At 43.5% G+C, this 26,955-nt stretch overlaps 1 long non-coding RNA gene across 3 annotated transcripts; it reads right to left on the minus strand.

Annotated features, from left to right (window-relative positions):
• Positions 1–2,671: 2,671 nt before the first annotated feature.
• On the minus strand, positions 2,672–26,343 carry LOC116563958. Of its 3 annotated transcripts, none has more exons than XR_004274653.1 (4): positions 23,194–26,343; positions 22,527–22,785; positions 15,962–16,967; positions 2,672–4,105 (listed from the first exon to the last, which is right to left on the minus strand). It is a non-coding gene; the product is annotated as an uncharacterized LOC116563958 (long non-coding RNA). The 3 variants fall into 3 exon arrangements; XR_004274654.1 differs by lacking the exon at positions 2,672–4,105 and having other exon boundaries at positions 11,148–16,154; positions 16,786–16,967; positions 23,194–26,335; XR_004274652.1 differs by lacking the exon at positions 2,672–4,105 and having other exon boundaries at positions 11,148–16,967; positions 23,194–26,334.
• Positions 26,344–26,955: the final 612 nt, after the last annotated feature.

Raw genomic sequence — 26,955 nt, forward strand, 5'->3', positions numbered from 1 at the left:
CTTTTATGCTGTTTCCCTTTTAAAATGGAATCCTTTTAACAGCACCGAAGTCACCTTTTGAATGCTTTGCGGCTTAGAAATTTCTTCTGCTAGATATCTTGCATCATCTCTCTCAAGTTCAAAGTTTTACAAATCCCTAGGGCAGGGGCAAAATGCTGCCAGTTTGCTAAAACAGCAAGCGTCACCTTTATTGAAGTTCCCAACAACTTCCTCATCTCCATCTGAGACTACTTCAGTCTGAACCTTATTGTTCATATCACTATCAGTATTTTTGTCAAAGCCATTCAACAAACCTCTAGGAGGTTTCAAGCTTTCCCACATTTTCATGTCTTCTTCTGAGCCCTCCAAACTGTTTCAACCTCTGCCTGTTACCCAGTTCCAAAGTTGCTTCCACATTTTCGGGTACATTTTAAGCAGCACCCTACTCTACTGGTACCAATTTACTGTATTAGACCATTTTCATGCTGCTGATAAAGACACAACCAAGACTAGGAGGGAAAAAGAGATTTAATTGGACTTACATGGCTAGGGTGGCCTCAGAGAATCATGGTGGGAGACAAAAGGCACTTCTTACATGGTGGCGGAAAGAGAAGATGAGGAAGAAGCAAAAGTAGAAACCATGAATAAACCCATCAGATCTCATGAGACTATCCTGAGAATTGCATGGGAAAGACTGGCTCCCATGATTCAATTACCTCTCTCTGAGTCCCTCCCACAACATGTGGGAATTCTGGGAGATACAATACAAGCTGAGATTTGGGTGGGGACACAGCCAAACTATATCACATGTCCTATGTATTATAAGATGTTTAGCAGCATCTCTGGCATCTACTTAGTAGATGCCAGTAGCACTCTCACCTTCCCATATGTAAATGTCTCCAAACATTGCTGTACGTTGTCTGGAGGACAAACCTCCCCACTGGCCTACTCCCAACTGAGCAACTTGAACAAGTTGCTTGGCCTCTCTAGGCTTCAATGTCCTCCTCTGTAAAACAATCTGGGTGAGTGATTTCCAAGTGCTCCATGACACGTCAGGGGGCAGGTAGTAATTTTATTTATATTTGTATTTTTAATCTTATCTATGTACATTTAATTCTATCCAAGGTAAGAAATTAACCTTTGCCAGTATTTGCTATGTAAATTTTGTTTTTTGAGACAGGATCTAGCTTTGTCACCCAGACTGGAATGCAGTGGCACAATCTCAGCTCACTGCACCCTCAACCTCCTGGGGCTCCAGTGATCCTCCCTCCTCAACCTCCAGAGTATCTGAAACTACAGGCATGCACCACTATGCCTGGCTAATTTTTTTATTTTTTGTAGAGACGTGATTTTGCTATGTTGCCCAGGCTGGTCTTGAACTCCTGGACTCCAGCGATCCACCCACCTCTGCCTCCCAAAGTGCTGGGATTACAGGCATGAGCCACCACTCCCGGTCTACTATATAAATTAATGGCAGAACACATATATATTTCTAAATAAATGTGATTGACTAGGACCTGTTTCGTATATTTACTGAGAGATGTGAGCAGTCAGAAAAGTTTAGAGACCACTCTGCCCAATGGTTCTAAGGTTCCTGTCAGGCACCTATGCTCCGAGTTTTGAGAATAAAGGAGAGCCTTCTGCAGGATTGCAATGCCAGTGGCACTTGTCATTTCTGAGCTTCAGTTTTTGTGTCAATTAAATGGGGAGAAGAACCTACCTCATGTGATTGTTACACAGATCAAAGAAGGTAATGCATGTGCAGTGCTTAGCACAGTGTGTAGACTGGCACTCAGAAATGTTCTCATGTTTTAGGCCAGGTGCGGTGGTGCATGCCTGTAATCCCAGCACTTTGGGAGGCCGAGGCATGCAGATCACCTGAGGTCAGGAGTTCTAGACCAGTCTAGCCAACATGGTGGAACCCTGTCTCTACTAAAAATACAAAAAATTTAGGGTGTGGTGGTGGGTGCCTGTGGTCCCAGCTACTTGGGAAGCTGAGTCAGGAGAATGGCTTGAACCTGGGAGGTGGAGGTTGCAGTGAGCTGAGATCGTGCCATTGCACTCCAGCCTAGGTAACAGAGCAAGACTCTGTCTAAAAAAAAAAAAAAAAAAAAAAACAAAAAAAAAGAAATGTTCTTATGTTTTGTATTGCAGATGTAGAAACTGATCGTTCCTTGGGGAACACAAAATACAAAGCTATTGCTTTAAAAGGTATACAATAGGCAAGTGTTCATTAAAATTTTTTTTTAAGTAAATAAATGAATGAATGAACAATCAACCAAGACAGTTTCTGTTTTGGAGTCACACCTTAGTCATAATCGTATCTCACAAAAGTTCCAAAACTGTTTAGGAAAGGGTACTCTCCTAGCAATCTAGAATATCCCTTCAAAGTTTGTATGATGGTTTATAATTATATGGTCATCCGTGTTTCCTCCCCTCCTGCTGCCATAGACTGCAGTCTCCACAAAGTCAGGGACTGTGTCTTTTACATTCACTGCCATATCTCTAGTGCCCTATAGTATGCCTGGTATACAGTGGCACTCATTAAGTGTATGGTGACAGAATATTTGAGTTTATAAAATGAGATATCATTCTAGCCTCTCTTAAATTTTAGAGCTGAGGCCTAGAAGATGAGAATGTTTTGGCCAAGGTCTCAGCTGGTTGGCATCAGAACCAGGTCTATTGCCATCACAATTTCTTTCCCCCTCCCTTCCTTTACCCAGGAAAAGACCCTCAAAGCCCTTCCAGGTGCTCAGAATCCCGGGATGTTTCTAAAGAGAAAGGAACTATCTTGACAATCCCTTAGGGAAACCAGTGGAAGATTTATGACAGTGGGGGAAGAACCCCTCCAGACTTCATCAAGGCCCAAGCTGAGAACTTAGCACAGCCCCATCCTCTGCCCATCCTAGCTCCTGACTCAAAAAGAAGTGACTGAAAAGTGCTTTGCAAATGCACAAATGTCCCAGAGGGAGGCACCAATTAGTGCACACCAGCCCTGTGCTCTCCAAAACCATGTAGCTCCTCTTCCACCCACCCACTCACCAGTCTTCTCTCTGGTCATACCAATACATGTGAGTGGTGGTCATAGGACAGGCTATGCTATTTACTGCTTGTGTGAAAATTTAGGCAAAATTCTTGATGTCACACTGCGTCAGTGCTCTCTACGTAAAATGGACACAGTAACAGTGTCTACCTCATAAGGTTGTTCTGAGAATTTGGGGTTAATATATATAAATGACTAGGGGCAGTATCTTGCACATTGTGCTATGGAAGTGAGGGTTTCTATGACCTTGTGCTGGCCACTGACAATATCCTCCCTATCTCTTAGGCCCCTCCGCTGTGGTCTGTCTTTACTATGAATGCATGTCTGTTCTCCCAGCAAATACCTACTTCCCCACTGGGTGCCAGGTCTCATGCCTGCTGATCTTCCCAGGGCCATTGCTCCAGAAATTTTCTGCTTTCTCACTGGTATCATCAATATTTGCCTCTAAGACTTGTTCTTAGCACAATAAAAGTATTGTTATTTCTCCTGTACAGACACAAACATACACACATGCACACTCTTCTTTTGAGCCCACCTCCTCCTCCAACTCTGTCTCTTTGTTCTTTTATAGCAAAGCTCCTCAAAAGAGTTGAATATAGACCCTATCTTCAAATTCTCTTCTCCCCTTTTCTCTTGGATATACCCCTCGTCAGGCTCTTGCTCCCACCCTATTTCCAAACTGCTCTAGTTAAAGTCAACAGTGACAACTCACCATAAATCCAGTGGTCAAGTTTCAGTCTGGATCTTAACAAATGAGGCAGCAGCATTTGAAACAACTGTTCACTTCCTTCTCCATGACACTCTTTTTGCACTTGGCTTTGAAGAACAGTCTCTTGGTTTTTCTCCTATCTCATTGGCTTCTCCTTTGTCTCCTTGGGTTGTTCCTCCTCATCTTCCCAAACACGCTGGAGGCCCCAGGGCTTAGTCCTTTGTCCTCTTCTCTTCCGTATCTACTTTCATGCTCCTATGCTCTCATCCAGGCTCCTGGCTTTAAATACCATCTGTACACTGTGAACATCCAAATGTCCAGTCTCTCCCCTAACTGCTCAACACCTCCATGTGGCTGTCTTTAGGCATTTTTCTCTTAATAGGCTAAAAAGAAATCAATTTCATGGAAGTCCTAGCCAGAGCAATCAGGCAAGAGAAAGAAATAAAAGGCATCCAAATAGGAAAAGAATAAGTCAAACTATCTCTCTTCACTGATGATTTGATTCTATATCTAGAAACACTAAAGGCTCCACCAAAAGGCTCCTGAAACGGATAAATGACTTTAGTAAAGTTTCAGCATTCAAAACCAATGTAAAAAATTAGTAGCATTTTTATACACCAACGATGTTTGAGCTGAGAGCCAAATTAAGAATGCAATCCCATTTACAATACACACACACACACACACACACACACACCCCTACACCCCTAAGAATATATCTAACTGAGGAAGAGAAAGATCTCTATAAGGAGAATTATAAAACACTGCTGAAAAAAATCATAGATGACACAAACAAATGAAAAAAATTCCATGCTCATGGATTGAAGAATCAATATGGTTAAAATGGCCATACTGCCCAACATTATTCTTATCAAACTACCAACATCATTTTTCACAGAACTAGAGAAAACTATTCTAAAATTATTTTAAAATTTGAATGCAAACAAAAAAGAGCCTGAATAGCCAAAGCAATCTTAAGCAAAAGAACAAGGCCAGAGGCATCACATTATCCGACTTCAAACTATACTTTAAGGCTACAGTAACCAAATAGCATGATACTGATACAAAAACAGACATATACACCAATGGAACAGAATCGAGAACCCAGAAATAAAGCTGTACACCTATAATGATCTGATCTTCAACAAAGTTGACAAAAGTAAGCAATGGGGGAAAGACTCCCTATTCAATAAATGGTGCTGGGATAGCTGACTAATCATATGCAGAAGGATGAAACTGGATGCCTATCTTTCATCATATACAAAAATTAACTCAAGATGGATTAAAGATTAAATGTAAGACCTCAAACTATACAGATCCTAGAAGAAGCCTAGGAAAAATCATTCTGGATATTGCCCTTTGGAAAGACTATACATCTTCAAAATCAACTGCTACAAACACAAAAATTGACAAGTAGAACCTAATTAAATAAAGAGCTTCTACACAGAAAAAGAAACTATCAACAAAGTAAACAGACAACTTATAGGTTTGTTTCCTGGGAAAAATTGTTCACAGATTATACATCTGAAAAAGGTCTTATATCCAGAATCTATAAGGAACTTAAACAACTAAACAAGCAAAAAACAAATAATCTTATGGCCGGGCGCGGTGGCTCAAGCCTGTAATCACAGCACTTTGGGAGGCCGAGGCGGGTGGATCACGAGGTCAAGAGATCAAGACCATCCTGGCCAACATGGTGAAACCCTGTCTCTACTAAAAATACAAAAATTAGCTGGGCATGGTGGTGTGTGCCTATAGTCCCAGCTACTCGGGAGGCTGAGGCAGAATTGCTCGAACCTAGGAGGCAGAGGTTGCAGTGAGCCAAGATTGTGCCACTGCACTCCAGCTTGGCACCTGGCAACAGAGTGAGACTCTGTCTCAAAAAACAAACAAACAAACAAACGAACAAACAAAAAAACAAATAACCTTATTTAAAAATGGGCAAAAGAGATGAACAGACATTTCTCAAAAGAAGACATATAAGCAGTCAGCAAACATATGAAATAGTTCTCAAAATCACTAATTATCAGAGGAATGCAAATCAAAACCACAATGAGACATCATCTCACACCAGCCAAAATGACTAATTATGAAAAAGTCAAAAACAACAAATGCTGGTGAGATGGCGGACAAAAGGGAATGCTTATACACTGTTAGTGGGGATGTAAATTAGTGCAGCCACTGTGGAAAGCAGTTTAGAGATTTCTCAAAGAACTTAAAACAGAACTAACATTGGACCCAAGAATCCTATTACTGGGTATATATCCAAAAATGAATAAATGATTCTACCAAAAAGATGCCTGTACATCTATGTGCATTAAAGAACTATTTACAATAGCAAAGACATGGAATCAACCTAGGTGCCCATCAGTGGTGATCATATAAAGAAAATGTGGTACACATATGCCATCGAATACTACATAGCCATGAAAAGAATAAAATTATGTCCTTTGCAGAAACAAAGATGCAGCTAGAGGTTATTATCTTAAGTGAATCAATGCAGAAAAAGAAAACCAAATACTGCTTGATGTGGTTTGGCTCTGTGTCCCCACCTAAATCTCATCTTGAATTATAGTCTCCATCATACCCACTTTTTGAGAGAGAGACTTGGTGGGAGGTGATTGGATCATGGAGGCAGTTTCCCCCATGCTGTTCTCATGATAGTGAGTGCGTTCTCACAAGATCTGATGGTTTTATAAGGCAATTTTTCCTGCTCTCTCTTGAACTCCTCTCTCCTTCTTCCATGTAAGATGTGCTTGTTTTCCCTTCCACCATGATTGCAAGTTTACTGAGTCCTTCCCAGCCATGCTAAACTGTGAGTCGATTAATGCTCCTTTGTTCATAAGTTACCCAGTCTCAGGTAATATCTTTATAGCAGTGTGAAAATGGAGTAATACACCATATTTTCTCACTTATAAGTGGGAGCTAAATGTTGGGTACTCATGGGCATAAAGATGAAAACAATAGATATTGGGGACTGCTAGTTGACGGAGGGAGGAGGAGGGGAAGAGTTAAAAACTAACTACTGGTACTAGGCTCAGTACCTAGGTGACAGGATCAATCATGCCACAAACCTCATCAACATGCAACATACCCAGGAAACAAACCTGCACAGGTACTCCCTGAATCTAAAATAAAAGTTGAAATTATTTTTTTTCTAAATATTTGAGAATTTTCTATTATTGATTTCTTGTTTAATTTTGTTATAACCAGAGAACACACTTTGTGTGGCTTTATTTTATTAAAAATTGTTAAAGTTATTTTTTCACTTTTTTTAAAATTATACTTTAAGTTCTGGTATACATGTGCAGAACATGCAGATTTGTTACATAGGTACACACTTGCCTTGGTGGTTTGCTACATCCATCAACTTGTCATCTACATTAGGTATTTCTCCTAATGCTATCCCTCTCCTAGTCCCCCACCCCTCAATAGGCCCCAATGTGTGATGTGCCCTATGTCCATGTTGTTCTCATTGTTCAACTCCCACTTATGAATGAGGACATGCAGTGTTTGGTTTTCTGTTCCTGTGTTAGTTTGCTGAGAATGATGGTTTCCAGCTTCATCCATGTCCCTGAAAAGGACATAAACTCTTCCTTTTTTATGGCTGCATAGTATTCCATGGTGTATATGTGTCACATTTCCTTTATCCAGTCTATCATCGATGGGCATTTGGGTTGGTTCCAAGTCTTTGCTATTGTGAATAGAGCCACAATAAACATACATGTGCATGTGTCTTCTAGTAGAATGATTTATAATCCTTTGGGTATTTACCCAGTAATGGGATTGCTGGTTCAAATGGTATTTCTGGTTCTAGATCCTTGAGAAACCGCCACGCTGTCTTTCACAATGGTTGAACTAATTTACACTCCCATAAACAGTGTAAAAGCATTCCTATTTCTCCACATACACTCTGGCATCTGTTGTCTCCTGACTTTTTAATGATCGCCATTCTAACTGACGTGAGATGATATCTCACTGTGGTTTTAATTTGCATTTCTCTAATCACCAGTGATGATGAGCTTTTTTTCATATGTTTGTTGGCTGCATAAATTTCTTCTTTTCAGAAGTGTCTGTTCATATCCTTTGCTCACTTTTGATGGGGTTGTTTGTTTTTTTTCTTGTAAATTTTTTTCTTGTAAATCTATTTAAGTTCCTTGTAGATTCTGGATATCAGCCCTTTGTCAGATGGATGGATTGCAAAAGTTTTCTCCTATTCTGTAGTTTGCCTTTCACTCTAATGATAGTTTATTTTGCTGTGCAGAAGCTCTTTAGTTTAACTATATCCAATTTTCCAATTTTGGCTTTCATTGCCATTGCTTTTGGTGTTTTGAAGTCATGAAGTCTTTGCCTATGCCTATGTCCTGAATGGTATTGCCTAGGTTTTCTTCTAGGGTTTTTATGGTTTAAGTCTTATGTTTAAATCTTTAATCCATCTGGAGTTAATTTTGTATAAGATGTAAGGAAGAGGCACAGTTTCAGTTTTCTGCATATGGCTAGCCAGTTTTCCCAACATCATTTATTAAATAAAGGATTGTTTCCCCTGTGCTTGTTTTTGTTAGGTTTCTTGAAGATCGGATGGTTGTAGATGTATGGCATTATTTCTGAGGTCTCTGTCAATTGGCCAATCTGTGTCTTTTAATTGGGGCATTTAGCCCACTTACATTTAAGGCTAATATTGTTATGTGTGAATTTGATCCTGTCATTATGATGTTAGCTGGTTATTTTGCCCATTCATTGATGCAGTTTCTTCATAGTGTCAATGGTCTTTACAATTTGGCATGTTTTTGCAATGGCTGGTATGATTTTTCCTTTCCATATTTAGTACTTTTTTCAGGAGTTCTAGTAAGAAAGGCCTGGTGGTGATAAAATATCTCAGCATTGGCTTGTCTGTAATGGATTTTATTTGTCCTTCACTTATGAAGCTTAGTTTGACTGGATATAAAACTCTTGGTTGAAAATTCTTTTCTATAAGAATGTTGAGTATTGGCCCCCACTCTCCTCTGGCTAATAGGATTTCTGCAGAGAGATCTGCTGTTAGTCTGATGGGTTTCTCTTTATGGGTAACCCAACTTTTCTCTCTGGCTGCCTTTAACATTTTTTTTTCCTTCATTTCAACCTTGGTGAATCTCATGATTATATGTCTTGGAGTTTCTTTTCTTGAAGAGTATCTTTGTGGTGTTCTCTGCATTTCCTGAATTTGAATGTTGGCTTGTCTTGCTAGGTTGGGGAAGTTCTCCTGGATAATATTCTGAAGAGACTGTTTTCAAATTTGGTTCCATTCTCCCCATCACTTTCAGGCACACCAATCAAATGTAGGTTTGGTCTTTTCACATAGTTTCATATTTCTTGGAGGCTTTATTTGCTTCTTTCCATTCTTTTTTCTCTAATCTTGTCTTCATGCTTTATTTCATTAAGTTGATCTTGAACCTCTGATATCCTTTCTTCTGCTTTATTGAGATACTTGTGTATGCTTCACAAAGTTCTCATTCTGTGTTTTTCAGCTCCATCAGGTAATTTGTATTCTTTTCTAAAGTGGTTATTCTAGTTACCAATTCCTCTAATCTTTTTTCGACATCCTTAGCTTCCTTGCATTGCATTAGAACATGCTCTTTTAGCTCCAAAGAGTTTGTCATTACCCACCTTCTGAAGTCTACTTTTGTCAATTCATCAAAATCATTCTCTATACAGCTTTGTTCTCTTGCTGGTGAGGAGTTGTGATCCTTTGGAGGAGAAGAGGCATTCTGGTTTTTGGAATTTTAGCTTTTTGTGCTGGTTTTTCCTCATCTTCATGGATTTATCTACCTTTGGTCTTGGATGCTGGTGACCTTCAGACAGGGTTTTTGTGGGGCTGTCCTTCTTTTCTTTTTAAAATGGTGATGCTATTCCTTTCTGTTTGTTAGTTTTCTTTCTAACAGTCAGGCCCCTCTGCTGCAGGTTTTCTGGAGTTTGCTGGAGGTCCACTCCAGACCCTGTTTGCCTGGGTATCACCAGCAGAGGCTGCAGAACAGCAAAGATTGCTGCTTACTTCTTCTTCTGGAAGCTTTGTTCTAGAGGGGCACCTGCTAGATGCCAGACAGAGCTCTCCTGTATGAGGTGCCTGTTGACCCCTGCTGGGAGATGTCTCCCAGTTAGGATGCACCAAGGTCAGAGATCCACTTGAGCAGGCAGTCTGTCTCTTAGCAGAGTTCAAATGCTGTGCTGAGAGATCCACTACTCTCTTCAGAGCCAGCAAGCAGGAACATTTAAGTCTGCCGAAGCTGCACCCACAGCCACACCTTCCCCCATGTGCTCTGTCCCAGGGAGATGGGAGTTTTATCTATAAGCCTCTGACTGGGGCTGTTGCCTTTCTTTCAGAGATGCCTTGCCCAGAGAGGAGGACTCTAGAGAGTCAGTCTGGCTATAGCAGTTTTGCTGAGCTGTGGTGCATTTTGAACTTCCCATCAGCTTTGTTTACACTGTGAGGGAAAAACCACCTACTCAGGCCATAGTAATGGCAGACGCCCCTCTCCCCACCAAGCTGAAGCATCCCAGGTGGACTTCAGACTGCCGTGTTGACAGCAAGAGTTTCAAGCCAGTGGATTTTAGCTTGCTGGGCTCTGTGGGTGTGGAATCCACTGAGCTTGGCCACTTGGCTCCCTGGCTTCAGCCTCCTTTCCAGGATAGTGGACGGTTCTACTTTGTCTCGCTGGTGTTTCAAGTGGCCACTAGGGTTTAAAAAAAAAACTCCTGCAGCTAGCTCAATGTTTGCTCAAATGGCTGCCCAATTTTGTGCTTGAAACCCAGGGCCCTGCTGGCGTAGGCACCCAGGGGAATCTCCTGGTCTGCAGGTTGCAAAGACTGTGGAAAAAGCATAGTATCTCAGCCAGAATGCACCATTTTTCATGGCACAGGCCCTCATTTCTTCCCTTGGCAAAGGGAGGTAGTTCCCCCACCCCTTGTGTTTCCTGGGTGAGGCAACACCCCACCCAGCTTTAGCTCACCCTCCGTGGGCTGCACCCACTAACCATTCCCAATGAGATGAGCCATGTACCTCAGTTGGAAATGCAGAAATCAGCCACCTGCTGCATTGATCTCTCTGGGAGCTGCAAACCAGAGCTGCTCCTATTCTGCCATCTTGACAGACACCTAAAGTTTATTTTATGACCCAGAATAAGATCTATCTGGGTATATGCTCTGTGGACACTTGAAAAGAATGTGTATTCTGTTGTACATGGGTGTAGTGTCCGTTACAGTAATCTAATGTCCATTAGATTAAATCAGTTGATAGTGTTATTCAGGCTTTGTATATCTTTGCTGATTTTCTATCTATTTATTTATCAATTATTGAGAAATAAAATTTTGAAGTTTCCTAATTGTAACTGAATTTTTCCATATATCCTTTTAGTTCTATCAGTTTTTGATTTATTTATTTTGGATCTTTGTTAGTTGCATAGTATATTTGACTGTTTATCTTCTTGGTAAATTGACCTTTTTATCATTATAGAATGTCCCTATAATCTATCTATATCTTTATATTTAAAATAGGTTTCCTTTAACCACAGAAAATTTCAGAAGTAATTTTTTTTGAATAAATTTCCAGTCTCCTACCTCCCCCAACACCTCCAAATTGCCTCTCTTGCTGTCTCCCATCTCAGTTAATGGCCTGTCAAACTTTCCATTTGCTCAGGTACAAAACCCTTAGAGACATTCTTAACTCCTCTATCTATTTTACACCCTCTTTCCAATGTCAGAAAATATAGCCTGTTCTTCCTTCAAATGATGTTCAGGGTCGGCCCACTTCTTACCATCTCTGCCACCTGGTCTGAGCACTATAGCCCTCACCTGGCTTCTCCCTGCATCTTCATAACAGATATCCCTGCTTCCATCCTTGTTCCTCTGCACTCTGTTATCAACATAGTCCCCAGAAAAAATCCTGTTAAAACAGGAGTCACACCAAGTCATTCCTCCATTTAAACCCTCCAAAGGCGCCCATCACAAACACAGTATAAGCCAGAGTCATCACAATGATCCATAAGGTCCTGGACGATCTACTGCCCCTTTCTCTGCACCCCGCAGACCTGTTTTCATACTGCCTCCACTTCTGCGCCCCCACGCTGTCACCTTGCTGCTTCAGAAAGGAGGCTGCTGCTGCCCCCTCAGAGGTCATGCACAGGTTCCCTAGCTCCTCTCCTGCTTTTGCTCTGGGCATCTTCCCAGCAGGGCCTACTAGATCCCCCACCTCAGTGTGCACGCCCTCACCCTCCAACCCTCTATCCCCTATTTCACTTTCATTTTCTCCTGGCTCTTCCCCCATCCTGACACCCTGGGTGTTTTCCTCCCTTATCTCCCTGCCAGCCCTCTCTGGAATGTGAGTGCCATGCCAGTATGTGTGTGTGTGTTCATGTGTGTGTGTGTACTGGGGCAAGGGGGTTGACAGGTTTCTTTAAGGCCCCACTAGCTGCACATAGTCAGAACTCAGGCAACATATGGTAAGGGGATGAATTTTCCATTGGCTTTGCTCTCCTCTATACGTTGTGAGGGAAGAAGCTGCCTCTTCTTATGGGTGCTTTCCCGTTGGTGCCCAGTGGAGACCCTTCCACAGCCTCTCATGGTATTTGTCAGACGAATGAACAAACAAAAAGAGAAATGAACACACTGAAGAGCTCTGTTGCAGCCGCAGCTGGCCTGGGTTGTATATGTCATCTTCTTCCAGAAGCCATGGTCCTCCTCAGTGCCTTTTAAAGCAGGCCACACGTGGGGACTTTGGCTTCACAGGGTCTGGCCTCCACTCATCTGCCCGGGGAACTACCCTGCCCACAAGCCCAGCCATTCTCTCCCACCATGTCCTTCTAAATGCTTTCTCTTGCACCCCGAGGCCCCTCCTGATAAGCACGTGGGCCCTCCAGGCCCTCTCTTACTCTCAGTCACTTTTCCATCTCCAGCCTCACCCGCCATGTGCCTGGTGAGTCAACCTGGGAGGATGTCTCCAGAAGTCTGCTTTCAGCTTCTGCCCTTCGGCAGAGTGAGGGCCAGAACACCTCTTCCAGAAAGTTCCCTGACCCACTCCTTTTTAGTGTGGGAACTCAGTCCCTTTTGTTTCCCCCTTAGCACCCTATACTTACCTATATTGTGTTTTAGTGCCTGCCTCACTTGTATATCCTCCTGCCGGACTGCGAGCCCTTGAAGGAAGGAACCAGGCCCCCTCTTTCTTTGTATCACAATGCCAGACCCAAGAGGAAGCTCAGGAAGCACTCACTGACTGATTGACTGGATAAATTTATTTAATAGAACCTAGACCATGTTCTGTGATAATAAATCTTTATATTTGTGTAGCAATTTGCAGTTTGCAAAGTAATTTCCTACTCATGATCTTATTTTGACCTCCAACAACTCTGCAAAAATAGCAACTCATTTATTCATTTGTTCCTTAACTCGTTCACTGATCCTGTGTCAGGCACTGTTCTAGGCACTGAAATGCAGGTACAAACAGAACAGACAACTATGCCTGCCTTCATGGAGTTTACCTTCCTGCAGGAGGGACTGTCATGCCTATTTTACAGATGGGCAGACAGAGGTTAGTCCTGGGAGGCTAAGCAACCTGGACAAGATCACAGGGCTTGCAGGTAGAAGACCCCCCAGTCAGGATCAGGGCTGTCTGATTCCAAGTAGAGGGAAGACATTTTTCACCACAGTTGCTTTAGGGATTATGGGCTTATCCATAAGGCATCTTTTATTTTTTTCCAAGTTAACAACAAATAAAAGGAAACTTGGCAGAAATCCACACCCTGGGACTACCTTGGAACTCCTTCCCTTGTCTGATGTATGTGTTTAACAAAGATGTGAGAAATACCTGCCAGGTCTCTTCTTGCTGGAGCCAAGAAGACAGAAGCCACCCAACATTGTGAGCACGTCTGCTTGTGTGCAAACCCGCAGGCATTTTTAGCAACTTTGGGGAACATAAAGAAAGCTGTTGGTTTTGTTTGCACATATTTTTCGCCTCTGCAGAAGCTTCTCACCAAGCGGCAGCCTCAGAATTGCCTTTTATTTGATCTTAAGACACAGAGTCTTTACAGCTCACTAGCTGAGCTATAGTTGGCAAACTGCTTAACCTGCTCTAACTTCTGTTGTCGGGAAAATGGATCTGATAATAAAGGTCTCTGTCTCTCAGAGTGGTTGTGGTAATTAAATTCAGAAGTGCCAGCCTGCCTGTGAAGGTTTGAGGCTGGAAGGAGGCAGCTTGGGGAGGAGAAGGCCTTGTTAGAATCTGCAGAACCTGGGATTCCAGTCCATCAGCTGCAGAACCTTCACTCCTCCAGCTTCAGTTTCCCTCATCAATGGGAATATTAGTACATATCCCAAAAGCTTGTTATGAATGTCAGCAATAATGTATACATTGTGTCCAGCACTGAGTCTGCACATAACTATTGTCTAGTAAATGTCACGGGGTGTGCGTTATCATCATCATCATTACTGTTATTTGTGTGTGGGTGGTAAGGTCAACAAGGATTTTAGAAATTTGAGACTAAATCTGTTGAGCCAAGTATTATGTCTTATGTATGCCTGTATGCCTGATGCTCAAAACGCTCCCCAGCAGTTGGCAACTGCTCAGTAAAGTCTGAACAACTGGATTAGATGAAGGAGGAGGAGACCAAGTCCCTCAAAGTGCTCAGGCTTGAAAAAGAACATGTGTTTACTGCATATTTACCACACGGCACACCTTTGTCTTTACTTGTGTTTGTTCCTCATAGAGACTCACAAGGCAGGTATCATTATTATCCACACTTTACGAATTAGGAAACTGACATTAAGTCATCAAATGACCTGCTCAAGGTCGCACTGTTGGTGGGTAGCACAGTGAGGGCCGGAACCTGAGAGAGTCTGACTCCTGAGTCCACACTCTTAATGACCTCTGCCCTGCACTGCCAGGAAGGGTTCTGGTTTGAGGTTTCCTCTTGTTCTAACCTAGTTGACTTCCTGGCCCTCTGGTTGTTTTTGATGTTCCATGCCAGCAGAAAGAGCAAACCTTCTCTCTCCAAAGCAGCTAAGCAAGTGATCTGCATGAACAGCCCATGTTACTGTTTTGGTGTGTTTGTATTTTAATTTTCCCCCATAACAGTAGGCACTGGAGGTGAAAAAGGAGGCAGCCATCAGCTATCTATCTCCCAGGAGGGGATCACCTCCTGGGCAGTCCCATCTCCCTGGAAGCAGATGTTGCTTCCTGCCACCACAGGGCAGAGGGGTCCCTACCCATGCCTCTCTCCTGGGAAGCAGGCCCTGGAACCCAGAGCTGAAGGAGAGGACAGACTGAGTAAACCTCCCCCACGACTCCCTACCAGAGGCTGGGAATTAGGAGATGCCAAATCCCACCTCTGCTCCCAATCCTGCAGCTGCTTCCTTTAGGACATCACAGTGGATATTTCCAACAGCCTTCTGTGCCACCTCATATTTAGCTGTAGAATGATGGCTCCTCAGTGCAGAGAGGGGAAGAGGCTTGCCCCCAGTCACACAGCCATCAGTGGAGGAACCAGGACTGCCATTTTCCTCATTCCCAAGCCCACGATCCTTCTACAGTGTGATACCGGGGCTGGAGATCAAGCGCCAAACGAGTTGTTTTAAGGACTCTATCAATTCTGTTTTGGAGTGGCATGATAGATACATGGCAGCTCAAAGTTCCATTTCTAAAGTCAGAGCAGCCAGAGTCTGAATTTCGGCACTGCCCCTAGTCTAGGGACTCTGGACAAGTCACATAATGTCGGTGAGCCTCTAAGTGAAGGAACTGGTACCCCTGCCTCACAGGCTGCTATGAGGATTAAATAATTGGGTTCATATAAAGCCCTCAGACCACTTCTTGGCAAACAGAGAGCTGTCCACACATATTAGCTTTATTTGTTCCTTAATTCTTCAAACATATATTGGATACTAAAATGGCCATTTTGCAATATTTCATTCAATATTCACAACAAAGCTCTAAGGAATTAAGATCTCCATTAAAATAGATGGACAAACACAATGTTAGAAAGGTTAAGTGACTTCTACAAGGTCTTTTGTTTAGTAAGTGGAGGCCTGGATTCTCTGACTCCAGAGCCTTATTTTCTATGCTAGTTCATGGAGGTATTTTGTATTGTTTCATTGTTTTGTTGTGTTCTAACACAAGGGTGAGGTAGATGAACTAATATTATCTTACAAACTGATATAAAATGCACATGTGTGAGATTCCTGTTATTCTTATTAACTACCACAGTGCCTACCTTCTCTCCAACTTTGGTCTACTTAGCATCTGCCTCATTAAAAATATATATTCCAAGGCCCTGTCTCCAGATTCACTGAACCAGAGTTTCTGGGTACAGAGCTATTTATCAAGCTCTCCAGATGTTTCTAAAGTACACTTAAGTTTGGGAACCACTGCCTTTGGAAGTCAATAATCCAGTAAGCACTGCTTGACTGGAAGAGGGAAGACAGTTTTCAAAAAGCAAAAGTCACACAGCAAGCTTAAAAAGCCAACTTATGTGTCAGTATCAGGTATGACCAGGAGGGACGGGAAGACGAGAACTCAGGATGCCAAGAGCAGAGCGGGCAGAACTAGTGATCTCCAGTTGCCCCAGGTGTAGTACCAACAGGGAGTTCAGGCCGAGAGTAGTAAATATCAATCAAAGTATTTTGGCAATGCTGACAGGGGTATCCCCAGGGGCAGGGAAAACATCATGTTATCAGGTCTCACAGCAGGTGATAGGAATGGCCAGGAAAGAAGGTAGCAGGGACCAAATTCTAGCCTTCTGGGAAACTGACTGGAGGAAAAGGTAGGTAGTGGGGCTCCCACAGAGTCCTGGTTTGCATAATAGAGATTTAACAAGATCATCCTCATCAGGCAAAAGACCAACTTGCAAGTTCAAGGCACAAAGTCAGAAGGGAGCTAAGAAGAGAACTTGATTCTAATAGCCCAGCAAAAGCCCATGGGATAAGGACAGTGGAGTGTCCATGGTGGAAACTAAGTGGTCCTATCAGGGCTGCAGCAGGAGGGGGTCAGGAATTTATAACACACCCGGTTAGTCATTCCTTCAAGCCTGCCACTTACCTGCCGCACACTGGGACCTATTTTGATCCTGGTCCTGCCATGAGCCCTGTGACTTCAGTCAAGCCCCTTTATGACTCCAGGCCTCATTCTTCCTCTGATTCATGAAGGTCCATATGTAATGACTCTAATCAAGGTCTGTAGCAGCTCTTGCAGCTACCTCCAAGAGTTTCTGTGAGAATTAACTGTAGACATGCACCATATAATGATGCTTCAGTCAACAACATATCACATATATGACAATGGTTCCTTAAGATGATAACACTGTATTTTTACTGTACCTTTTCTATATTTAGATACACAAATACTTACCTTTGTGTCACAGCGGGCTACAGTATTTAGTACAGTAACATGCTGCACAGGTTTGTGGCCTAGGAGCAATAGGCCATACCACACAGCCTAGGTGTACAGTAGGCTCTCCCATCTAGGTTTGTGTAAGTACACTCTATTATCTCACGACAATGAAATCTCCTAGTGAGGCATTTCTCAGAACATATCCTTGTTATAAGTGAGGCATGACTGTACTATATCTATGAATAAGCCAGAACCTTTACACATTTTTTTTACAGTGGAGTCTTGCTCTGCCACCAAGCTGGAGTGCAGTGGCACAATCTTGGCTCACTGTAAACTCCACCTCCTGGGTTCAAGCAATTCTCCTGCCTCAGCCTCCCAAGTGGCTAGGACTACAGGTGGTGGCCACCACACCCAGCTAATTTTTGTATTTTGAGTAGAGACAAGGTTTCACCATGTTGGCCAGGATGGTCTCAGTGTCTTGACCTTGTGATCTACTCACCTTGGCCTCCCAAAGTGCTGGGATTACAGGTGTGAGCTACTGTGCCCGGCCTACATATTTTTTGAATTTGTTATCTTGCTAGTTTCTATCTGATCAGTATACACCCATCTTCCTTCCATCCCCAAGCACAAACAGAACACATGTGTCTAGTAGATTTCAAGCTAACGTTTCTCCTACTGGCCAGCCTGACTTGCCTGGGTTCTGTGACATGGATGACAGCAGAGAGCTCTGCTGGGGGCCTGAGAACCTCATCTTGTATTCATGCAACAACAGAGGGGAAAAAAAAGAAAAGGAAGAAGGAGAACAAGAAGGAGGCACCAAACACACAACATTTCTTGATGGGGTATCCAGGTCTCTGTGGAACATAGGAGCACTCTATGCAAGTGACCAACTCCAGGAGACAGGCCACATGGAAGTACTTGATTAATCTGGAAATTTATGAAATTATGGGGCAAACTAATCTGCTCACCCAACAAATACTAGGAAAAGGAAGCAAAGCTAATATATTTCCAGGCTAAACAGCAGCAAAAGGAGGGGGTAAAGATTTGCCTGTGTGGCAAAAATGACTGAAATTTTAGAAAGACTTAAATCCTGGACAGATAAAAGGGTATCTTGGATAGCCGTGGTGGTTCATACGTGTAATCCCAGCACTTTGAGAGGCTGAGACAGTGGGCCAGCTTGATCCCAGGAGTTTGAGACCAGCTTGGGCAACATAGTGAGACCCCATCTCTTAAAAAAAAAAAAAAAAGCGGAAAAGAAAGAAAAGAAAAAAAGGTATCTTGAGTACTCACAAGTGGCAATGGGGGTCAGTGGTTGGGCAATAAATGGCCTTTAGAGCATACAGCTTTGACAATTATGAGCTGTGATATTGAGGACAAGGTATAGAGCCTCACTTAGCCTTAGTTTTTAATATGTACATGTAGCTACTACCTGTTTGTTGAAGAAACTAAAGATAACTGCACCATATCTCATAGATCTTAAATTATTGATTTCAGCATCTCTGAAATTAGGATATGTCTTATAATCTGTCACATTTTAGAGTCTATGAAACAACAATATGTAAAACTCATTACAGCTAGTGCTTGACTTACGACCACGATTGGTTCCAACAGACCGGCCGTAACACGATTTGGTCATAAGTTGAGTAGGCTATATGCACGCAGAAATGGTAGTGCTGCCGGAAGTTGGTCCGCACTGTTGTATGCCCAGCTGGGCAACGTTTGCACTGCCAGACACGGAGCAGTCGTGGCTAGCGATTGTGGTCATAAAGTCGAATGGTCGTAAGTTGCACAGGTCATAAGTCAATCAATACCTGTATACAAACTCAATACTTATGGACAATTATTATCTAGTAAGAGCCAGAAGTTGTGTCCTGTAAGACATCCTGCAACACACATAAGGCAGCTGACAGCAGCACCAGGATGGCCAGATTACTGGAGAACAGGAACCACATCTTCTGTTCATGGTACACTGTTCATGATCTGTTGTATGAGTGGATATACCTAAAGGGCCCTGAAGTTCATCATTTCAAATCCGAGATTCCAGATTCTGTGGACATTAATGTTACCATAATACTACCAACCACCAAAGAGTGTCATATTTTCTGAAACCAGAATCACGACACATAATTTATCACCTACAAAATGAAATGACACTCAATGTCTGATCTAACTCAAGTCATCTGCTGTGTCCAGAACCATCTAGAACAACCCAAAGTTCTTAGAACCATATTACTTCCCACCTCTGAATGTTTGCATGTGCTCTTCCTTCTGCCTGGAACTCCCTTTCCCCTCCCCTCCGTTCTGCTTTTTTTCTCCTGTGCTAGAGGCATTGGACACAGGATGGGCAAATGGACAAGGCCCATACATCACTTGCAGCCTGGCAGAGAAGACAAACAAGGACTAACAAGTAAGGGCAGGAAGTACAGGGAGTGCTGAGATTAGGAAATGGGGTGAACCTCTCTCTACACTGGCTGCCTGGCAAAACCCTGCTCTTCTTTCGAGAGAAAACTCAGTGTCCTCTTTTTGTGAGGCTTTCTTCTGTAAGGCTGTCCTGGGTTAGGCTGACCTCCCCATCAATGGGCTGCAACCCTGTGGTAGCACCTTTCACTCTAAATCCAATTCTAGATTGTGAGCTCCTTGAGTGCAGGAATGTGTCTCATTCATAGCTTGATTCCTAGGACAATGGCACGCACATAGTAAGTGCTCAATAAGTGTTGCTGAATGAAGGTGATTTGATAAAGGATTTATTTGTGATTGATGGATTTCTCCCTATGAAGAACTTTATGAAAAATATAAATTGTCAATTGTGTTAAGCTCTGTTTTGTTTTTTTTTTACTGGGTCTCAGCATAGTCTCCTATATTCTTATAGGAGAATAAAAGAGGAGAAATATGCTGAGTACTTGAATTCCCTATTTTTTCTTTTGTTCTATGAGTGGAACCCTTCCATCAACTGCAATTGTACCCAGAAGCCCAAGGTATAATATAAATAAAATCTGAACTTCTCTGAAGCTAGAGGTGGGACTCGAATCCTCAAAGCTCATCTCCACTTTCCCTTTGCCACGAAGAGTACATTTTGATACCCTCCATCCTCTCTGTCACCTCTAACACTAAATTACCCTGTAATTAACTATATCTCGAGTAGCCAGAATCACTGGGACCAGATATTAAAGCCAGGAAGATGACAACAAATACTTTTAGAGTGCCTAATACATGCCAGAGCAGCCAGGCCTTTTTAAAAAGGATCTCATTTTTTTTTAAAGATCTGTTTAATTTTTTTTTTAATTTTCAGTTTTTGTGGGTACATAGTTGGTGTTCCTTTTTCCTTATCGCCCCATTCTCTAGTCCCAAATTATTTATTTTCAAATTAAAACGAATCTTATATTGTTAGCCACCTTAAATGCTTTTGGAGAACAAGTTAGCTTTATAAACAGATATGAATACAAAATGCAGTATTCATTTAATCCTCACAACAAATCTGTGGAGTTAGTTTTAGTAATTCTGTTTCATACCTGAGGTCAGCGGGGCTCAGAGAGAAAGAGAAGTTGCCCAACATCACTGCAGGAAGTCTCAAGCACAATCCTATCTCCCTGCTGGCGGGGCTTGCCCTGCCTGGCACCACTCTCACTAATAGGTTGACATTTACTAATTTATTTAATCCCAATAAAACCCAGTGAGGTGGATACCGCTGCTGTGGTCACTTTACAGATGAGAACACAGAGGATTACACAGGTGAAGTAGCTTGTCCAGGGCCACATGACCAACAAATACCAGGACAGCCCTTGAACTAAATCATCCTGTTCCACGCCCCGAGCCTGTGTTGTCCCCAGTGTGGAGCCCATACTCTTGCCTCAGAGGCCTCCTGCCTCGGAAGTCCTTGACTTCCCTCCTCCCTTTGAGGGCCGTCTCTTTCCCTCCTGTGCCGAGCTGGGAGAAATGCAGAAAGGCGGGGGCCATCAGAGCAGACCCAAAGGCAAGTACCAGGATCATTAAGCAAACCAGACCACCCGGGGGCAAGTTGGAGTCTCCCCGCAGCCTGACTATGTGACCTCTCCCAGCTCGGTCAGTCCAGGTCTCCATTTCCTCAGCCACAGGTTAGTTAATCGATGTCTCCATTTTCTCAGCCACAAAATGGGGATTATAACAGTAACAATCTCAGAGGTATTGTGGTAGGGCATGAAAAGTGCTTCCGTGGGTCTTGCATTCATGAATTGCACCAACTGCAGATTAAAAATATTCAGGAAAAAATAATTGCAAAATTTCAAAAAAGCAAAACTTGAATTTACCGTGTATCAAGTATTATGTTAAATCCACACAAGTGAAGTGATGTGTAGGCATTGTGCTAGGCATTATAAGTAATCTAGAGATGATTTAAAGGAAGGCAGGCCTGTCCTAGGGTAAAGCAAGCACACTTGTCCCAGGCAGCTGGAGGAAGGAGCTGGGAGGGCAGAGCCAGGAAAAGGTGTTATGCAGAGGCAGGAGCACAGCCTAGGCAGAAGCATAGAGGTAAGAGGTATAGCATCCGCAGGAGAAATGGCAGGAAGCCAGTCACTGAGGTGCCAAGGGCGTGTGCATGGGAGGGTGGGGCCAGGCCACAGAGGGCATTGCAAGGTAGACCAGCCCAGTCCAGTTCCTGGGCCTGAGAGGGCTCTGATGAACTGCCCAAGGTGGTATTTCAGGGAGATTATTCAGGCTGACTGGACAGAGGCATTTGCTTTGCAGCACTTTCCTGCCTTCAAACCACGAGCAGTATTTTAAAAATGAAACTCATCTCTTACCAACATTACGTACATAGTTCAAAAAGGCAGTAGTTCTACAAAGCCCATTCCCCAGCCCCATTTCCCTCCACTCCCAAATCTTACCACCCAGAGCCAGCCATGGTTCAATATTTCGTGCAGTATTTACGTCTGTGTTTCTAAATACTATGTCTACACATCCCTTTCTTAATTTTTTCATTAGCAGTATGGCTTATTGACTTTCTCTTACAAAAGAGAAGGACTTAGCTCTCTTCTCTCATATAGACACTTTACCTTTCCCAACTTTCCAATCTAGTTATAACATTCCTTTTGCTAGATTAGTGTTTATAGCATTGTGACCACATAAATCACAGCTGAGCCATATTGTATCATGATTAAATTTTTGCTTTTATATGACATTCTTGTCGCTGAAACTGATGCCCCATTTAAAAAACCTATTAGCTTCATTTTCTAGGTACACTCATCCCTCTCTCCTTGGTGAGAAATCCAAGTCTGCTCTCAAAATCTTCAAGCACATCAGGTAATCAAGCCATCCATCTTGCCTCCTTCTGGAGCTCTCAGTGGTCCTGCTCTCACCGGATGTTGGGTCTCTGGCTGCTGCCGAGCTGTAGCTGTCCCCAGGATGTGGCAGGGGCATCCTTGCTACCAGACAGGTGAATATCATTAATCTATAGATTTTACTCAGAAAATACCTACTGTGTGCTTCCAGATGCCAAAGAGGTCCCAGGCTGGAGGCTGGAGATCCAGAGATGACTTGGATACTATTTTTACCTTCAAAGGGCTGTCAGCCCAGTTGGGGTAAATACAGTAAGTTATGGGCCAGAGGTGAGCCTGGACGTTATGGGAACTCAGCCTTTGGAAGAGCTAGAAGTTATGAAAGGCTTCCTGTAAGAGGTGATGCCAAATGAGCCTCGGCTTGTTAGGAGGAGCTTTCCAAGTGTTTTGGAACAGATTTCTGGTATGAGAATATCATGTGCACAGTCACGGGAGCATGACAAGACATGACTCTTTCTGGAAATTTTAAGTAATTAATTAGTGATGATCATGTGGGAGGGTTCCAGCCGAGTGGTGGGCAGGGTCCTCTGTGCCAGGTTAAGGGTATTTGTGGTATTTGGAGACCAGACATGCTGAGAGGGTGGATGCCCAGAGACTGAAGGAACGGGACCAGGGCCTAGAGTCTCTATAAATTGGAGAGCAGAAGCAAGACTGAAAGGCCATGAGGGTGGATAGGGTTGGTGCAGCCTGATAGGTAAGAGCAGCAGCTCTAAGCTCAGGCAGCCCTCAGTTTAAATGCCAACTCTGCCACCTGTTTGTTGAGCCTCAGTTTACCCATCAGCAAAATGGGGACCATAATACTACCTACCTCGTGGAGTGGTTGTGAGGATTAAATAAAACCTTGGCCATAAAGTGCTTGGCATGATGCCTGGAACATAAGAAGTGCTTCGTTTTGTGACTTCCTATTGCTGGTCTTGAAGAGTAAAAACTGCTTCAAAAATCAGGTGTCATTTGAGATGTTCTCAGGAAAGGAGTAGGCAGAGATGGCTTCATGGGCAGGTCCACAGGGCCATGAGCACAGAAGAGCCCCATACATGGTTGAATGTTCTCCTCTACCATCTTGAAATTCTCAACAAGTTTTCGGCAAGGAGCTCCACGTTTTCTTTTTCACTGGATGCTGCAACTTCACTAGCTGTGCTGTCACAGGACACCATCAGGCAGAGAAGGGGAAGGGAATGCTTTCAAAGCAAAAGGGGCCTGAGTGTGCAAAGGCATGCTGGAACTCAAGGTTCAGCCTGTTCCCGGAACAAGCAGCACAAGGTATGATGTTCCTAGCCGGAGAGTTGTGTACAAGGGGACAATGGTAGAAGCTCAAAGTGGAAAACAGTGAAAGGCCTCAAATGCAGCACTAAGGAATCTAGCTGTTACATATTGGATACGTGGGGGGCTTCTAAACATTTCAAATCTGGAAATGTTAAGGTCAGTGATGTTTAGGCAGAATACTGATGAAACTGGAGGTGGAATGGTGTGGAAAGTATTGTGATCTTATTTTATAGAAGAGAAGGCTGATCCCCATATAAGCAGGGCTGTGATATGATTTTCATGGGCCCTAGGCAGTTTTGCCTGTGTGGACTCCCTTTTCCAGAAAAGTGTGTGTGTGTAAAATTATACTTTACAACTAAATTGACATAAAGGCAAAGATCTTACTATTCTATATGAAAACATTTTCTTATAGACCCAAGGTGCTGTGTCTGCTGTGCTGAACAAGAAAGTCACCTGGGATGTCAGTTGCTCTCTTTTCAGATGTTGTAGCCAGGACTCCTGGGCCTTCCTGGAATGGGTGGGCAGTCTGTTTCTCCTCAAAGGGAATGCTAGCTAGTCCCGAAGGCCATTTCAGCTAGGGCCTTCTGTGCCTCCAGGGACACTGTGTTCCAGTCTACTACAGAAGGAACTGATGGTTGTCTGGGTTTGGAACTGGAAGGTGGGGCTGACTGACAGGTAAAGGAGAGAGGGCTGTGAATGTCCCAGGGTTTGGGGAGAAATCAGAGGTCTCCTATCTGCAGACGTTTGCAACTATACCCTTATGTCACCTGCAACTTCAACCCCAGGGACAGGCTGCCTACCTACTCCACCCACGGGGAGGGCGGGGAGGCTGAGTCAGCGGCGGCAGCTGAGGATGTTGTCTGGAGAGGAGAAAGATCACTGTCTGTCTGTCTGTTGGGGTTCCAGAGAAACCTGTCTGGAGAGGGGGAAGCATGCAGGCCTTTTGTTGCACGTCAACTGCTCACGTAGCCAGGAGAGTTGATGGAGGTTCCAGAAGGGTAGTCCCTGCCTCACCTCCTTCCTGAGGCTTTCCTCCATGATCTTCACTGGGCTTCTCTTCCTTTCCTCCTGAAACCCAGGACAGTGACAGCATGGCCTAATTCATGAGCTTCAGTCCAGTCCTCCCCTTCTCCCAGCTTTGGCTAGTCATGTACCTGGTGGGAAGGGAGAATGGTAAACGAAAGACAGCACAGGGAAAGAGGGGGTATATTTGGGAAAGAAAAATAGATCTGGCATAGCTGTCTCTTTAGCTCTCAATCTTCAAACCACCTTTCTCTAGGCCCTAGACCCCTTCTTACTAGGGATATATCAGTGAATGAATGAATGATATTCAACCTTTCCTGGTCTTAGAAGTCACCCCTCCTTCTGTCCTCCAGTTCACACAGTCAGGAGATACCCAAATGCTTCTAAAATAAAAAGGAAATTGATCAGAAAGGAAACCTGCAGATCAATTTGGATGAGAATTATTGAGAAAGTTTCCACCTGATTACCTCTATTTTCTCTACAAAGGTTGAAGGTTTGGTGGGATAATGAATAATAGAAATCGCTATTGCATAGAGGAGAAGGGATCTGATGGAATTTGCAGACACATTACAGGGCAGTGTGTGGCCCCTGTGATTTTGGCAGATAAGATTAATAGCTAATGTTTCTTGAGCAGTTATTATTGTCCGGGCACTGGGCTTAGTGCTCTGTGTACATGACCTCTTTGTTCTTCACATGCACCTAGGAAAAAGGTGCCCCAGTCAAAATGAGCCAGGTCATGATGCAGAAATTAAAAAAAAATTCTAGGTGGCTACATACAGAAAGGTCTATTTCTTGCTCATGCTCCATGCATCCATCAACGTGGCAGGGGGAAGAGGTATGGCGAGTTGCAAATCTGAGAAACCAATAAGGTTTGAACGACTGGGAAGGAAACGAGGGAGGGGTTCAGAGTCTGGAATTCAGGAGGTCAATGAGCCAGTCTGAGGAGAGCTCTGAAAAGACAAGAGGGAGGGGTCAGAGTGGGACCTGCTGTTTGAGATTTCAAAGGTGGAGCAGTAGCCAGCCAAGATAAGAGCTGGGTGTGGCTCTGAGTGTAGGTGGCTGACGTGGAATAAAGCAAAGGTCCCTCGTGCTGAGGAGGTCAAAGGTGGGAAAGATGGAGTCACGCTTCTAGTCTTGGGAAAAAGGGAGTCTGGAAGGATGTAACAAGTTCCTGGTGAAGTATAGTTCAGCTGCTTGGGGTGTAAATTTTACCAGGATATGAGGTTTGTAAAGAATGTTTTTTAGTAGTCAAACATAGTAATAAAATAAAAGATTTCAAAAAAGTGTGTGTGGAGGTCCACATGCCTCTTCCGTGGAAATCTGGAGAAGCACTGCGTGTGGAGGAGCCACTTACATGTCAGAGATGACAGCAACCAGACCCAGAGACACAAACACCCAAGGACCAGGGTCTTTTTTGATTTCCATGTAATGATGATAATAATAAGAGCTAACAGTTCATGAGAGCTTATTATATGCTAGACACTGTCTTAAACTCTTTAGATGCGTAGCTACTTCAGTCATCTCATGACGCCCTATAGGGACATCCATTTTTACTCCCATCTTAAGGAGGAGGAAAAAGAGGCACAGAGGAATTGTGTAACTTGGCCAAGGTTGCATCACTAGCATATGTCACAAGTGGGATGTGAACTCAAGTAAACCGGCTTTAGAACCCATACCCTTAAATGCTGCACTAGTGGTTTTCCAACACGGGTAACCACTAGAATTGCCTGGGGTGGGGTGGGGTAGGGTGGAGGATTTGTTAAAGCAGGATATTTGGCCTCTCCCCTAGAGTTTCTGATTCAATGGTTCTGGAGTGGAGCCCAAGAATTTCCATTTCTAAGAAGTTCCCAGGTGATCATTGAGCAGCTGGTCCCCAGGCTGCACTTTGAGAACCTCTGTTCCACTTCATACCACCTCTCAAACAGACACACACAACATCTCTTCAGTGCATGGCAGATCCAGCATCTCTTTCCAGATGTGACTACCAAATGTGTGGCAGCAAGTGTATGTGTGTCACAGGAAGGTAGAGGATTAAGGTGTAGGTGGCACTAGGGGACGTGAAAGAAGCTCAGTCCTGCTTCTTGGCTTTGATGTGCGTGGAATATGGAAAAGCAAACCATCTCCATGGAGACAGCAAGGTATACGGGTTCCACTTCAGATCCAGAGACAAAGGCAAGCAGAGAGGTGAGGTTTTAAGTGGAGTATATTTGGCACAATACAGGGATACTACAGGGCACAGTAGGAAGAGAGGACAAAGAAGACAGCAGCAATGTGCAAAAATGAG

Source organism: Sapajus apella, unplaced genomic scaffold (assembly GCF_009761245.1).
Source record: "Sapajus apella isolate SASKATOON/1434 unplaced genomic scaffold, GSC_monkey_1.0 scaffold36, whole genome shotgun sequence".
NCBI lineage: Eukaryota > Metazoa > Chordata > Mammalia > Primates > Cebidae > Sapajus > Sapajus apella.